Source organism: Cricetulus griseus, chromosome X (assembly GCF_003668045.3).
Source record: "Cricetulus griseus strain 17A/GY chromosome X, alternate assembly CriGri-PICRH-1.0, whole genome shotgun sequence".
Taxonomy (NCBI): domain Eukaryota; kingdom Metazoa; phylum Chordata; class Mammalia; order Rodentia; family Cricetidae; genus Cricetulus; species Cricetulus griseus.
In genome coordinates, this window is record NC_048604.1 from 11,434,285 (window position 1) to 11,451,301 (window position 17,017).

A 17,017-nucleotide genomic window follows, 5' to 3' on the forward strand; every position below is an offset into this window, starting at 1 on the left:
TTGCTCTCTTTTGTATTGTAAAATGACATTACTGTTGCTGTAATCTTTTTGTTTAAGAACTCATGGCCTTAGGACTAAAGATTTCATTACAAGTATAAAACATTTTAAAGTTTATAAATTTCTTACATCGTACATTATCTTCTCTAGGACTTACAATAAAACCGTGAAGCATATATTGCCTAGGCCTCTCCAGCAAGGAATATGAGTGTGCCAAGAGGCACTAGAGACCAAAGAGTATCATTAAATCAAGTTCCACCTGGAATACAGTAAGTCAAGGTCCAGGAAGACATTATAGGTGGAGCTAAAAGAAAGTCAAGGCCACAGCAAGGAGAAGTTAACCCATATGTCTAGATATCAAGGTGGCTACAGGAGAATAAAGAGGACACAGACCAAGGACACCGATATATTAAGTCAAAAAGGAAATGTGAACAGTGCATGGAGATAATTTGTTCTGAAATATATTATTTCCAAACATTAATGATGCTAAAAAGTGTTCCTTTATGTAAATCCAGGCTACCACACCATGAGATAGCTAATAGCAAATGCAAGGCTGTTTAAGAAATGACAAAGGAGGTAATGAGCAGTAACTAGGTAGCAAGCAAAAAGACATGAAATATGTATATGAGGTCTCAGGTGATTGCTTGAAAGGTTATCTCTTGTAACGAATAATCCTCAAGCTCCAGAGACTCTCAATATAATACCAAACAAAGCACAATTATGAATATATCATTTAGGATACTACTGGTTTACTCTTTAGAATTCTAATACTGTCAATTTTATTTATTTGTTCTCTGTTGTTCCAAAAAACACAGTTAATTTTTCCTCTCTTTGTTTGTTTCCCATCTCTTTTTTTTAACATTTTATGACATCTCTCACCAGTGGTAGGCATTGGGGATGCTGAAGAAATGACCGTGAACCAAGCCTGGTATTAGTTTCCTAGCCATTCCTTCCATCATTTTTCTTTATCACATATCTTAGCCCCACTACTCCTTGTAATAACCTCAGCAAACAAAATTCCCATGTTCTTTAACAATAAATTTGCTATTCATTTTGGCTGGAATACTATCCCACCCTTCATGACTTTTTACATGCCTTTCTTCCTCCAGTCTTTAAGTACATGAAGCATATCTTCAGGTCAAATATCAACACATCTCCCACATTCTAGCCCTTCGACTATATCCTCTCACTCTTCTCTGCTTTATGCTTCTCCACAGCATCTCCAAATGTAACGTGGAGAGAGAATTTTGCATTGCTCTCAGTCTCCTTGACTACAGGAACACTGTAGACTGAAGAGAGTACTCTAAATGTTTGTTGAACAAGAAATAATTACATTTGCCTGAATGCCCGTGTGGCACTGTAAATGTCTCAAGAGACAATCATCTCTGTTGATTTGCAAAGGATGTAAGACAACATTGATTTGCAAGTGAAAATGACTGAGTGGAAATGTGTATTCTTTCATATTCCTAAGGACCAAACTGCAGTATAACCTCCTTGTTTCTTCTGCCAATTTCAGTCTTACCCTGTTCTTTTAACTCCTTGCCAAGCAAATGCCTTGATATTTTGAAGGCATCAATTCTCCTTATATGATCACATTTAGTAAATTAATTCAGAATTACTATGGCTTTATTCTCTGAGGAGTCTTTGCTCAGGGACTATGCTATCTTTCTTTCTTTTTGCATTTCATGAGATGCGTGCTGATTATGTTACCTTACAATTACAGTATGCTAAAATGCTATTTGGGTAGCAGGATCTTTACTGGAAAGCTGTCAAAGTACCCTCTAAGTATAACAACAAAATGAGGTCCCTAATCCAGATTTCACAAGTAATTGACAGAACTGAAGACAATCTGTGTTTTGGTCACTGTGCTTCATTTTTATTGTATAAAATTCTAACTATCCAGATCATACCTTTTGTTGTCTTTATGTACTTTAAAACATTTTGCCCTCCCAATGACAACCAAATTAAAACTGTGTCAACTCTAATTTTATAAGTGAAACTTGTGGAGCTGGAGAGGTGGCTCAGTGGTTAAGAGCACTGGTTGCTCTTCCAGAGGGCCTTGGTTCATTTCCCATCACCCACATGGCAGCTCACAACTGTCTGTAACTCTAGGGGGATCCAATGCCCTCATACAGACATACGTGAAGGGAAAACACCAATGGACATGAACTAAAAATAAACAAGTCATTTAAAAAGTGTGATTGGGCAGTGGTGTTGCATGCATTTAATCCCAACACTCAAGAGGCAGTGGCAGGCAGATGTCTGTGATTTCAGAACCAGCCTGGTCTACAGAGCGATTTCTGTGGTAGCCAAGGAAGCTACACAGAGAATCCCTGTCCTGGCCAGGGGGTGGGGGGAGACAGGGGACGGACTCAAACTTGTGTATGACTCTGCCTTTCTCTTCTGCAACTAAGTGCCTGCTGAAAGTTCTGCCTCAAAACACAAAAACACAATACAACCTAAATCACTGGTAATGATATAAAAGCAGATGGAAGGTGGAAAGAAATACATAAGAAAACAGTATCACATGGTGCTAATGTTCAGCTCAAAATGACAACGTAATAAATGAGATTCACAATAAGCAACTAACATTTCAACATTCTGGGGACCAAGGTGCAAAGAAAATCCTGACTTGCGTGAAGACTGAAGAACAACAGCAAATGTCTCCTCACAGGTGACTTCTCTCCCTTCTTAACTGCTCCTGCCACAGTGGCTGTAAGTGTGATAGAAGAATGATGTTTCATTCGGAACATGTACTATTGTACTACAAATGTCCTTTCTTTCCTAATTTGTAGTGATTATTAGGAGACAAAGAAGGAGGGGGTATCCTAAATATGAATTTCAGTTCTTCAGTTTTGCCATAGACCAAACCACAACTGCGCATGTACCCTAGCACATACAGATAAACTCTCCACTTACTGTGTCACAGTCTGTTTTAAAAGCACAGAGCAGAGCTCATGCTTCATGGGTTGGGCCTCCTATAATGCTTGTAATGGCCTGAGGAAATGGTGTGCTTTTGTAAATATATGTTCCACCATGTGCTCAACACCAAGTATTAAAAGTATTTTAGTCCTCACAATAACCCTTTGAAATAATAATTAAAATGATGGAAATAACTATCAGGAAGGGGGTAAATCTCTGTACAGTATAATACAGTTACCGTTAGTCATGATCGTGACTGAAAATGAACCTGACTCAGAAGCTCTATTCTCCCAAAAGAAGATGGAGTCCTTAAGTAGTATAAACAAATATTTGAACTGTAAGTGTAGTAAAGGTTATCATCATTAACTTGTGGTTCATCTGGGGCAAAACAGACTATCTCTGTTTATGTGGAAGACTACATATATTCTCACATATGTTATTCCATATAATCCTCATGGTAGCATTATGTTACTAGCAGATAACAAGTTTATTAATGACTAGAGAAACTTCACAAGGTGAAGGAGCTAATCACACACCAAAATGCAGACCCAAATACTGAATTTCAGTCTTCCAACTGAAAACTCCATGTTTTGCCATTGCCTATCTTCCTTTATGTTATGGTTTAACTCCATATATGGAAATGTTTCTTTAGAAACTTTAATATTTTACTTTATGCATGAGAGTCAAGATATGAAATATTACAGTATGAAAATTATTTGATAGAAATGTCTAATAAGAGTTTCTTTTTCCAGAATCATAGATGGTGAGGATAATCATCCACTAAAAACTGCAGTATAGTAAAAAATGGAAATATGCTTCATTACATTCAAGATGATATTTAAGAATTTGAGAGTTATTCAAAGATTGGGACAAGAAGAGATGTTCTTGACCTTTGGAATATGTATAAGGTTAGCAGCATATCTTTAATTAAAAGTAAATCAACAAATAAAGCAGACAGTATAAGGGCAATGGAGCAAAACATAGCTGATTTAGAAGTGCTTTATGACCTTAAATCGCAAATCATTTATATGAAATTGATAAAATACTAAGATATAAACATACAGGAAATGAAAGTATTTATTTATAGCCTGATTCAGTTGAAGCTCATTATGTAAGAAAGTAATAAGTAGCCAAAGAAATGGATAGGTGGGTCATGTTAGTGTAATAGCTATAAAACATCAAAAATACCTGTGAGATGACCTTTTAAACAATGTGCCATTCTATGCAAATGTTGTGCACTACTATAAAGAATAAAGCCTTCATAGGATCTACCAGCAATTTATCTTCACCTTTTTTTTTTAATTTCATGCAAACCATTGTCAGTCAGCTTTTGGTGGAAAGACTTATCATAAAAGAATGGTGTCAGTGGGTGGGATGATCCCATGCCCCAAGGTTTCCAGAGAAAGAGGGAACCTGCCGCCACAGCCTGCCCTGTTGGGCTGCTGAGAGGCATCGGAGCAGCTTCCGTATGCTCGCACCGTCCCGGTGCTTCTGGAGTTAGGCTCGGCATTTCTGAGATGATAAAGACAGATCCAGATAAAGAAAAACCTCTAAAGGTTTACACTACATTTAAAAATATATGTAGGCTTGTGAGAGAAAAAATAACAGGAGGAAATAGAGTAGACGGTTGTGGTGGTGCCGGTAGGAATTGCTGAAGGAAGCAGAGGCAGGCGGATTTCCACAGAGAAACCCTGTCTCGGGGGGAAAAAAGTAATAAAATAGCCACATAAAGATGGAAAATACACAGAGAATCTGGATACTATATGCCATATTGTTGTCTTTAAATTGTTTGATTGCCAAGGAAAGAATTACTGCTGTTAAAATACATTTGATTATAAATACTGCTAAATTAATCCAACTTACACATTTTAAAAATGCTTTGATTTCAAAATTTAAGTCTAAGGACAGGCTACTTAGAAATAAAGGTTTTACTTGTATTTCCACAGAAAAATGAAAAGCTGTGGATTCCTTCCAGACTAATATGGTTTGATCAAGCAAGACTCCCTGAAGCTGAGATGATACAGCCTCACAGACTACAAAAACAAGGACTTGGTCAGGTTTCTATGTTTTATCATGATCCCCATGGTATATGAACATCGCCCCCAATAAGCAGGAAGCAGTTTAGAAAGAACGACGCCCAAATACCCAGATATTGTTTATAAATGTTTGTTTTCATTTAAATGGGGTTGGTTATAAATGATAATGAGCACAGTCATTTATTTTAAAGAAAAAAAGGGAATAGGATATAGGAATGAATACTTTGCATTGGTATAGATTTTCATTTATTGATACAACTTTAAGGTCAATTTTGTGATAGGTATATGTCTCCTCTTGTTTAGGTATTAAGTTTATACAGATATTTTACCTATAATAGTCAGAATTTATAATTAGGCTAGTTAGATTTTCTAGATTTACAGAGATGTATTTGAGATGGTTAGGTATTCTTTAAACCTTTCAAAGGCCTGCAGAAATATGGCATTTAAATGGCTTAGGGTTTTTCTTGGCAGTGAGACACAACTGCTCCTGGCACACCAATTACGTCAGAAAGGAGGATGGGCATTGAAGAAACTCATTATGGAGTTTGCTTTCAACATGGCAAGATTAGCCATTTGGGCAAGAAACTGCTCTTGCCTGTACTGTTTGTTGCTGAATAAACTAGACATGCAGGACCCACAAGAAAGTGACTGCTGAACTTACAAAACAAGACAGTACTAAAGGGTTCCTGTTGAAATGGAGAAGTGTGCCAGACACACTGTGGCCTAGGGGCTGAAGATGGATGCCCCAACATTACAGAGAAACTTTGGGTGACTGTCCAGGTAGAGAGATGTCCTGTCAATTCTAGAGTTTATATATTATCCTTCTGTGGTCTTTGATAGTGTTAAAGACAGATAGTTATCGTTGCTGGGGAATGTACTGTGTATGTTTATCTTATTGATTGTTGAATAAAATACGGTTTGGCCAATGGCAAGCAAGGACTAGGAGTCAAAGAAGATTCTGGGAAATGTAGTAGAGAAGTGATGATCCAGGCAGGAAGTGACATGGCAAGGAGACTCATATCTAAGCGAGGGAACAGGAAATATCCCTCTTTTTCCCCTCCTCTCCTGCCCCAACAACACGATGTGATCCACGGCAAGAAGGGACGCCAATAAGGCGTCCAATAAGATAAGTCTTATAAAATATATAGATTTATGATAATTAAGACTGAGCTAACAGATGAGAATCCAGTCATTGGCCAAGCAGCATTGTACCTAATACAAGTTTCTGTGTATTCATTTGGGCCTAACTCGGGTGGGAGGCTGGTGTAAAGCTCACATGTGGCAGTGGGGCTCAGGCAGCTTTTGACAGAAAGATTTATCATAACACTTTTGCAAAATAATATGAAACTGGCTCTATGCTAGACATAAGGACATGATTCTGAAATGAATTGTTCAAAGAATTAGGAAGAGGTATATGGGGACAAAGTCTGGATGGGAAAATATTAAGGCGGGAACCATAAAGGAGATGCACGGAGTGATTCTCTTGACTCTTAAAAGGTAGGAGAAAAAGACACTTAATTTCCTTATATGTATTTTTATTAGCCAACAAGATGGAATCAAATCCTAATAGCCTGATTCTCTTAGGAAATTATCATTCTGACCAGAGGTTAACTTATCACTATTTTAATGTTCAGAATATTCTATCAAAGGCATGAACTTTCAATGCCTGAAGAAAATCAGCACATCAGAAAAGAACAGTAATTTGTTAACAAGTAGCATTAGAGTGGCCAGAGACAAGTTTAGTATCATTATTCTTCACAAATGAGCTCATGACTATAGACAAAACAAGAATTGAAATCTCATAACTTTGACTCTTCTGTCATTCAGACCCCTATGTTCCAGATTGCTCTCATTCTATCTGGAAGCATCACTGGAGTCATGCAGATGTGTTGTTTCATTACCTCCACACCTCTGTGTACATCTCTGCCAACAAAATCTTTCTGCTCAGATTGTTCAAGTTCACATAAGGTAGAACACAGTTATTTTAGGTGTACTATAAATCCATATATGGATTTATGTAGCAACTATAGCAAACATTCTAGAGATAGCTCCATCACCTTTAAACTCTGTATCAGAGCCACACTGCTCATCTCCAAGTACTGGAATGTAGGCATTTTCTCTGTGGAGCTTGAGAGGGAGAGGAGCTTGAGGCTTGGCTTTCCTTTGTGAGCCCTTGGGTGAGTGGACCTGGAAGGAAGAGCTTGGAAATGCTCTGGTGGTTCTTTGTATTTTTCTGTGTAATTGTCCCCAATAAAAACCTATTTATCATTTATCTTGGGTCTAGTGATAGAATTACAATTCTTCACTGAAAGAAGACTGTAGTCAATTGTTCAGTTGTAACTCATTGTATGACTAAGCCAGAGTTTTATTCAAACAACCATTGAAAGATATCTAGTTTTTTTTTTTCACTTTGGAATATGGTAGATAACACTCTCATGACGTTCATAATTAGGAATCAACCCAAAAATAAGCGCAGCATGCTGAATAATGGTCCCCCCAAATCCATGCCCTAATCACTGAAACATACATATGCCCTATGTAGCAAAATATATTTTGCTGACACAATTAAGTTGAAAACCTTCAGATTGAATGATATTTTGATTAATATACTGCATCATAAATATAATCGCAAGTGTCCTTAAAGGAGGGAAGTAGAAAGCAAATTGCTCCAGAGAGAGGAGGAGAAGTCAAAGCAACCATAATGGGACATGTAGAAATGGTGGGGCAACAAGACTCAGAATCCCAACAGCCACCAGAAGCTCTCCCTTAGAGCTGTGAGGGAATGTAGCCCCTGCCAACATCTTCATTCCTACCCAGGGAAACTGATTTCCTACATTTCTCCAGAACTCTCTGTTATTTCAAACTACTACCTTTGTGGCAGTTTGTTGCAGTGGCTAAAAGAAATACCACAATATGTCTTTTAGTGCTCCAGGTTAAACAGAATATAATTGATACGTTTTTGTGGGACGATATATTTGAAAGAAACTGCAAAAGTTCCTAGCACAATGCTGTAACTGTTGCCTGAGAGCCACATCATGCTACATCACCAAGCACTTCTCTGTATTGCTACATTTTATTCATAACTTGTGAGTTCTCACATAAATGAAGACGACCTGCTCAGTATGTAGTGTTACCTTTGTGTATATGATCTATCATTATTTAAAGATGAATCATTTCTTCAATTGGTTTTATGCCTTTTATTTGTATGTGAGCTGTGTATTCTGTTTCATTGACCGGCATGTCTACCCCTTCAATTTCTCCAACTTTATCCTTCTTGTTCAAAATTGTCTCAGTTAATCTATTTTCCTTTTCCTATATAAAAACATCACCCTTTACAATTGCCACAAACAACATAAAGTACCTTGGTGTAACACTAACCAAAAATGTGAAAGACCTGTATTATAAGAATTTTGAGTCTCTAAAGAAAGAAATTAAAGAAGATACCAGAAATGGAAAGATCTCCCATGCTCTTGGATAGGTAGGATCAACATAGTAAAAATGGCAATCATGACAAAAGCAATCTAAAGATTCAATGCAATTCCCATCAAAATCCCAACACAATTCTTCTCAGACCTTGAAAGAACAATTCTCAACTTTATATGGAGAAACAAAAGACCCAGGATAGCCAAATCATCCCTATACAATAAAGGAACTTCTGGAGGCATCACCATCCCTGACTTCAAGCTCTATTACAGAGCTATAGTCCTGAAAACAGCTTGGTATTGGCACAAAAATAGACAGGTAGACCAATGGAATAGAATTGAAAAACCCTGATATTAACCCACACACCTATGAATGCCTGATTTTTGACAAACAATCCAAATTTATACGATGGAACAAAGAGAACATCTTCAACAAATGGTGCTGGCATAACTGGTTCCAGACATGCTGTTAGACCCAAGCCTGTCGCCTTGTCAAAGATCTCAACATAAATCCAGCTACACCGAACCTATTAGAAGACAAAGTGGGAAATAACCTTGAATTAATTGGTACAGGAGATGGCTTCCTGAACATTACACCAGTAGCACAGACACTGAGGTCAACAATTGATAAATGGGACCTCCTGAAACTGAGAAGCTTCTGTCAGGCAAAGGAGACAGTCAGCAAGACAAAACGGCAGCCCACAGACTGGGAAAAGATATTCACTAACCCCACATCTGACAGAGGGCTGATCTCCAAAATATACAAAGAACTCAAGAAGCTAGTCCCCCAAACACCAAACAATCCAATTAAAAAGTGGGGTACAGAACTAAATAGACAATTCTCAATAGAGGAATCTAAAATGGCTGAAAGACACATGAGAAAGTGTTCAACATCCTTAGTCACCAGGGAAATGCAAATCAAAACAACTCTGAGATACCATCTTACTCCTGTCAGAATAGCTAAAATCAAAAATACCAATGACAGTTTATGCTGGAGAGGATGCGGAGAAAGAGGAACATCCCTCCACTGCTGGTGGGAGTGACAACTTGTACACCCACTGTGGAAATCAGTATGGCGACTCCTCAAGAAAATGGGAATGAGTCTACCACAAGATCCAGCAATTCCACTCCTAGGCATATACCCAAAAGAAGCACATTCATATAACAAGGACATCTGTTCAACAATGTTCATAGCAGCATTATTTGTAATAGCCAGAAACTGGAAGCAGCCTAGACGCCCCTCAATGGAAGAATGGATAGAGAAAATGTGGTACATTTATACAATGGAGTACTACTCAGCAGAAAAAAAAACAATGGAACTTGAAATTTGCAGGAAAATGGATGGAACTAGAAGAAACCATTCTGAGCGAGGTAATCCAATCACAAAAAGACAAACCTGATATGTACTCACTCATATGTGGACCTGCTTCATGATACATAGTAGTGACCATGCTTTATCAGAGCTGTTTTTAATGATGTTGCTCAGAATGGTTTCCTTCCAGATGATGATTGACAAGCTAATTTAAAAAAAATGGTGCCAAGTACCACAAGAGTAACAGAACTGCGCTGTTTTCTGGGATTTTTTTTTTTTACTTTGTTGTTGTTGTTTGGTTTTTTTTTGTCTTTTGTTTTTAAGTGGAGTGTGCTGGATGTCTCTACAATTTTGTTCAAATGACTGCAGAACCTGGAAAAGCTGTTGCTGCTATTGATGCAAAACATATTGCCATTATTGCTCTCTCACTCTCTCTCTCTCTCTCTCTCTCTCTCTCTCTCTCTCTCTCTCTATATATATATATATATATATATATATATGCTAATTGAAACTCAAATATGTGATGAATCCAAGGTGTTTCAGTGAGTGCTCACCTGTGCATGCAAATTTGATTTCACCTTTAGTAAGTAGTAAAGTTATATGCTTGCCAAAAAAAAAAAATAAGTGACACACTGGAAGACACACAATTTTAAATTTATGTGTAACCTAGAAATGATGAACTTATGGGAACAGAGAGCAGAATTGTGGCTATTAGGCTTCAATGTGGGTCTTTTAACAATGGGGACAGGATTGGTTTAAGGATATAAACCTACAGTTGGACAAGAGGCATGGACTCTGTGAAGTCTTGAGGTCTACTGAGAGCATGAGAAATATGGTTGATAACAATATGCTATATTTTAAAAGTTGTGAGATAGTATACTTTAAGTGTTCTCAAAACAATATAGATGAATAAGTGTGATATAACATGTTAATGGGTTTAATTTAACCATGCCATTGTGAACATACTGTATTGTGTATCATAATTGTGCATGACTTTATTTATGAGCTAAATAAATGAATGAAAAAAAGATTATTAGTAGAAATGAAATATGATATTGAATCTTCATCCATAAATCTATGTAAATTATTGACATTCTTCAATAGTTATTTTTGTAAGGATTGTAATTCTACAATAGTTAACTGTAAAATTGCAAGATAGGTAAAGGTACATATTGAAACAAAGTATCATAGCCAACAGCCACTGAGTGGGATAGATAGTGTATTGACTTTGTATATTTGGAAATTTCTGATAATAGCAAATAAACTTTTATCACAACCACAGAAAAAAACAAAAATCATTCTGTAATATAGATAGGAATCACATGAATATTACAAATCATTTTAGGATTTCCATGTGCAGCTTTCCAGTACAAAACTAATGTGTCTATTTATCTCTTTGATTTCTCTCTACATTGGATAGTTTAAAATACAGATAACTAATGATTGCTGAGAGTGAAATTGGTCTACCTCATGAATGACACCCACATTGGCTATTCAATACAAAGTAGATAGCCCTGAAATCATAGACATACAAGTCACACTAAACAGATTCAGATTTAGTAGGATATATATATATATATATATATATATATATATATATATATATATGAAGCCAACAATTTGAGAGGGGGTGAAAGGAGAAACCAGGGAAGGGTTGGAGGTTGGAGGGAGGGGACATGGTAAATTTTAGGCATGCAAGCTCATATCAAAACTCAAAAATAAATTAATAAAAACCCATCACATTGATGAATTAAGAAGAGCAACCATATGATCATATGAAGTAATATATAGGAATGTTTGACAAAGTCAAAAAAACCTTCATGATAAAAACAAACTGTGAGCAAACTAAGAACAAAGCACAACTTCTTCAATCAGATAAAGATCGAGCAAAGTCTCCATGTAATTTGTGAGAACCTGGATGCTTTACACATAAGATTAGAACAAGGTAAAATTACCAGCAAGGAATCTTCTCCCCTCAACATTCCTTTGCACATCATAGCAAATGTACTAGTTAATACAGAAAGAAAAACAAAAGATACACAGTTTGAAAAACAATTAAGTTGCTTTTGTTCTAAAGTAATGTGATATTTATACAAAAAATCTAAAGAAATTAGCAAACATAAAAACACCTGGAAGTACCAAGTGAATATAATAATGTATTTGCAATAAACATTTGGAATTTGAAATTCAGAACTATTCCATTTTAATTACAATCCAAATTTAAATGCTTAGGTATAAATCTAAAGAAAATGTACAAGATCCATATGTGGAACTACAGGTTCAATTTTGGTAAGTGGATTCAAACTTCTTTTTTCCCCATCTTTGCAATGTGTTTTACATACCAACCACAATTTCCCTTCCCTCCTCTCCTCCTCTCCCCCTTCTCTCCCTTCTATCCCCCTCACCCACTCCTCCTCCATCTCCATTCAAATGGGATAAGGACTTGATGGGAATCAACAAAGTATAGCACATCAAGTTGAGGCAGGACCAAGCTCCTCCCCCTGCATCAAGGGTGAACAAGTTACCACACCATAGGGAATAGTTCCCGAAGAGTGAGCTCATGCATCAGGAACAGGGCCTGGTCCCACTTCTAGGGGCCCCATAAAAGACCAAGCTACACAACTGTCACCCAGATGCAGAGAAGTCGGTCACATGCTGGCTCCCTGGCTGTCTGTCCAGAGTCCATGAGCTCCCACAAGCTCAGGTCAGCTGTCTCTGTGGGTTTTCCCATCATGGTCTTGACCAACCTCCCTTGCTCATATAATCTTTCCACCCTCTCTTCAACCGGACTCCTGGAGTTCTGCCCAGTGCGTGGGTATGGATCACTGCATCTGCTTCCATTAGGTACTGGATGAAGGCTCTATGAAGACAATTAGGGCAGTCACCAATTTGATTATAGGGGAAGGCCAGTTAAGCACACTCTCCACTATTGCCAGAAGTCTTAGCTGGGGTCATCTTTGTGTATTCCTGGGGGTTAAACAAATGGGAAAGAGGTCCATTTGCACACACAGAAAAGCTTGCTATCATTAATACTTCAGATCTTCCAAAAATGATGTACAGATTCATTGTGATCACTATTAAAATCCCAGAAAAATCATATTGTGTATAGCAGTGAATGTATTGCAAAATTAAATAAAGTGACACAATATCCATAGTGGCCCATAAAATAATGTAAGAGAACCAACTAGGAAAACTGAAACCAGTATAAAAGCTACAAAAATCAAAATGATGTAGGATTAGCAAACAAAGTGGGGACGATGACCAGAGTGTAGAAAGAGTCTTCAAATAAATGAGCTGATCTTTAACAAGGTTGCAAAGATAATTTAATGAAAAAATGATATACTTTCAGTAAATTTTTCTGCAACAACATAATTGGACGTCTCCAATAAAACAGAAGAATATGGACACTGATTTTTCTCCATTCACAAAAATAAACACAAAAGAAATGACAACTCTCAATGTAAAGCATGAAGGTGTAAAAATTAATGAGAATGACAAGAAAATCTAGGTGACATTGGGTTTGGAAATTACATTCTTGATTCATCAGCAAAAGTGCAATTCCTTCATATTTCTATATAGAATTGTGATCTTAAAGAAAACACACTGTATGTAATCAGAACTCTGCATTCTCTTCCCACTGGCACCTTTAGAAATCCAAGTCACTTCTCTCCAGGGAAATCCCCATAATGCAATGATGGATAATTGTGAAGGCGATGCCACCAAGAGAAGAGGTTGTAAAATTTCCTCTTCTGAAAGAATATTTAAGACCTCCCTCCATGAGGAATTTTTGTTTACTCGCAGGGTAGTTGTGCAAACAGCATGATCGACCATCTCTGCTCTTGCTTTGGGCTTTTCACTCACCAAGATGTGGCCTCATTGTGTGCTCAGTTATACTGTGACTCAGACTGTCTCAGAATATAAGAAACTGTGAAGTTTCTGCTCACCCTCAAGGAAAGACCATCTTCTCTGAAGCACTTGACCCCTGAAATTTAAAACATCCTGGTATTTAGAATCAGCAAGTGACCCTGTTTTTGTTTGTTTGTTTGTTTGTTTGTTTGTTTGTTTGTTTTTACCCTGGATTCATATGTAATCAGTCAGTAAAAACGAAAGCAAACAAACAAAAAAAAGTGCAATTCTTAAAGAAAAAATAATGTTCAATTGGAATTCATTAAAATGAAACTGGCTCTCCACAAGATACTGATAACAGTAACAGGATGAATTGTAAGCCATGGAAGAGAGTATTTGCAAAACACTTATCTGGTAAAGATCACATTTGTAAAAAGATTTTCAAAACTCAACAATAATAGCCTAAAAAACAAATGACCCATAGAGCTGAACAGACACCTCACCAAACAGATACAAGTGGAAGATAACCATATCAAAGATAGTCCACATCATGTCATTACAAAATTATTAATATAAATTACAGCAGTAGTTGGATACCACTACACACTTATGGTAAAAATCCAAAACACTGACAACAAATATTGGAGAAGACATGGCTAAGCAAAAACTCACATACACTGATGGTAGAAATGCAAAATTATATAAAAATTACAACTGCCTGACAGTTTCTTACAAAACTAAATATTTTATTACCAAACAATGTAGTAGATTTACTCTTAGACATTTTCCCAAATGACTTTAAAAACATGAATATAAAGGTTCACAGAAGCTATGTTCCTATTGGAAAACATGAAAGCATCCAGCATGTATTCCAATCACTGCTAAATTTTATAAATAATATAAATTAACAGACTGTGGTGACTGTGTACAACAAAGCAGTAGTATTCTGTCACAAAAATGAGTTACCAGGAAAAAAGGAACTTAAATAATCACTTTGAACAAAATCCTTTCATATACAGAATTCAGATTTAAAAGTAAAAAGCCAGCTCAGAGCCTCCTGAGGCTTGGGGACTGCACCCAGGGGAACCTGTCCCAGCAGTCTAGGCCATCCAGAGTCTGCAGACCTCAAGGTGCAAGTCACACCTCCTCCCACGGGAAGAGGAGAGCCATTGGAGTATTGGACCTATTTGCACTCACTGGAAGAGAACCTTGGACCTGTACCCACAAGGAGAGGGAGAGACCCCATCAGCACCCACTGGAAGAAGGCATGGGAAGACGACAATATAAGAACACATTCAAAAACAGAAAAACCAATATGACACCACCAGTTTCTAGGGAGTCTACACCAGCAAGACCTGAACATCCCAACACAGATGAAGCAGAAGAGAATGACCTTAAAAACAACTTTATGAAGATGATGGAGTTGCTAAAAGAGGAAATGAGAAAATCTTTTAAAGAAATGGAAGAAAAGACACACCAAAAATTGCAAGTAACAATTCAAAAAATGCAAGGTTTGAAAGCTGAAATAGAGACAATAAAATGAGGAAATGCTGGAATTAGAAAAGATGGGTAAACAATCAGAAATTACAGATGCAAACATAACCAACAGAATATAAGAGATGGAAGAGAGAATCTCAGGCATTGAAGATACACTAGGAGAAATAGATTCATTGACCAAAGAAAATCTTAAGTCCAACAAATCCCTAAATGTCAAGGAAATAAGTGGACTGATATGTGGGGTGAATAGAGAAAGAAAAAAAAGAACATCTAAATGAACTTGGTAATGATTAACTGCGTTGCTAGGCATAAAATGGAATTTCTTGAAACTTAGTGGCAATGTCAAAAATGAAATGCTTTTATTCAAGTATGATATATGTGGAAACACATTGAAAAAATCTTCATAATTCTGAAAAAGAATCAGATAAAAGTCACTTCAACAATAAAGAAGAGAGACTTTAGCTTTAGCTAAATTAATTAGCTTTAGCTAATTAATTAATTTAGTCAGTGTTAGTTAAAATAGAAGAATTCAAAATAGTACAAGGAACAGTATTTGAAGTTTCAATGCTTTTCATTGCAAATTATATATATATATATATATATATATACATATATATATAATGTATTTTCTATATATTTATATGGATAGGTATGTAGATAGAGCAATACATAGAATGATAATAATTGAATGATACATAGATAGACTATAATGTATAGAACCTAAGAACTGGGAGTGCATGGGCTAAAATTTCCATATTTTGCATAAGAAAGTGGAGCATACTCATAGGAGTTCACTGACGATGCTAGGTTCAGTGAACAAAACTGAGACCTTGAACTCCAACTCCAGTGATCTTTCTTCTAGTGGTTTTATTTCAGCTTACTTTAAATTTTATAGAATCAGATTTTTGAAGTCACAATCTGAAGAAGGAAGAATTTGACATTGGCTTACCTGTCCAATCCCTGAGTCCCTTCCTCTATGTACTCAGCATTCTTATTCAGTTCACGAACTCAGACTTCTGCACTCCATGAAGTCCAATCCTTCTGGGCAATATTTTATAGACACAGACCAGACACTGCTACAGTTTTGAATATGAATAAAAGACAAATCTCAAATAAAATCCCAGGCCTTAAAATGTCTTGCAAAGGAATACAATAGTTGCATTCCTTTTACCCTGAAATTGCAAAGACCCCCACTTATAAATTTGCCATTCCTGTGATACGCACATATCTTACTGCATTTTGGTTGTTTTGCAAATGTATTTCTCAGAGACCCTAATAGAGGCTCTGAGTACAGAACCCAGTTGGGCTCAACAGTGAACATTTACAACAAGGTTATTTTAGGCAACTTAATGACCCAATGGCTCAGCAATCAAATCAATTGCTTCACACCTGACCTTTAACTAGACAAAAATCTATATTCCTGACAAATCAGAACTCTTTACAGTTTTCCACACAAAAAAGGAAGAAGATAAAAAGACTTTAGAGCATGAACCACTGCCAGAAAAAAAAAACTGTTTTATAATTTAATAAGATATATAGAATAACTTATTTTACCCACAACTGCATCAATACACCTACAGATTCAGTTCCAAAGACAACTGCCATAGAACTAAAATTATACTAAGAAGTCTAAGAAATCGTTTTGTCATTAAACACACATTAGTGGGGACATGTTGCACAACATGGATTTGCCACTCTACTATGCTTCAGTAGTGTGCATCTATATGATGACTTTCCTGAACAGTCATTTTCTCCACCCCCCCAAAGAAGAAGGAAATAAGTTTCCTGTTATCAAAGCATACTGCCAAGACGTATTTTATATGACTTAAATGAATGACTGAACACTGTTTTATACTAGATCGCAGTCATACAGGTATTGAGCATATAGTAACTTGTTCAAAACTGACAAAGAGATTGTCTTAAACTTCTCTGATGGGGTTAGTGAATCCTGGTCCTGAAGCTACATAAGTAGCACACGACACACA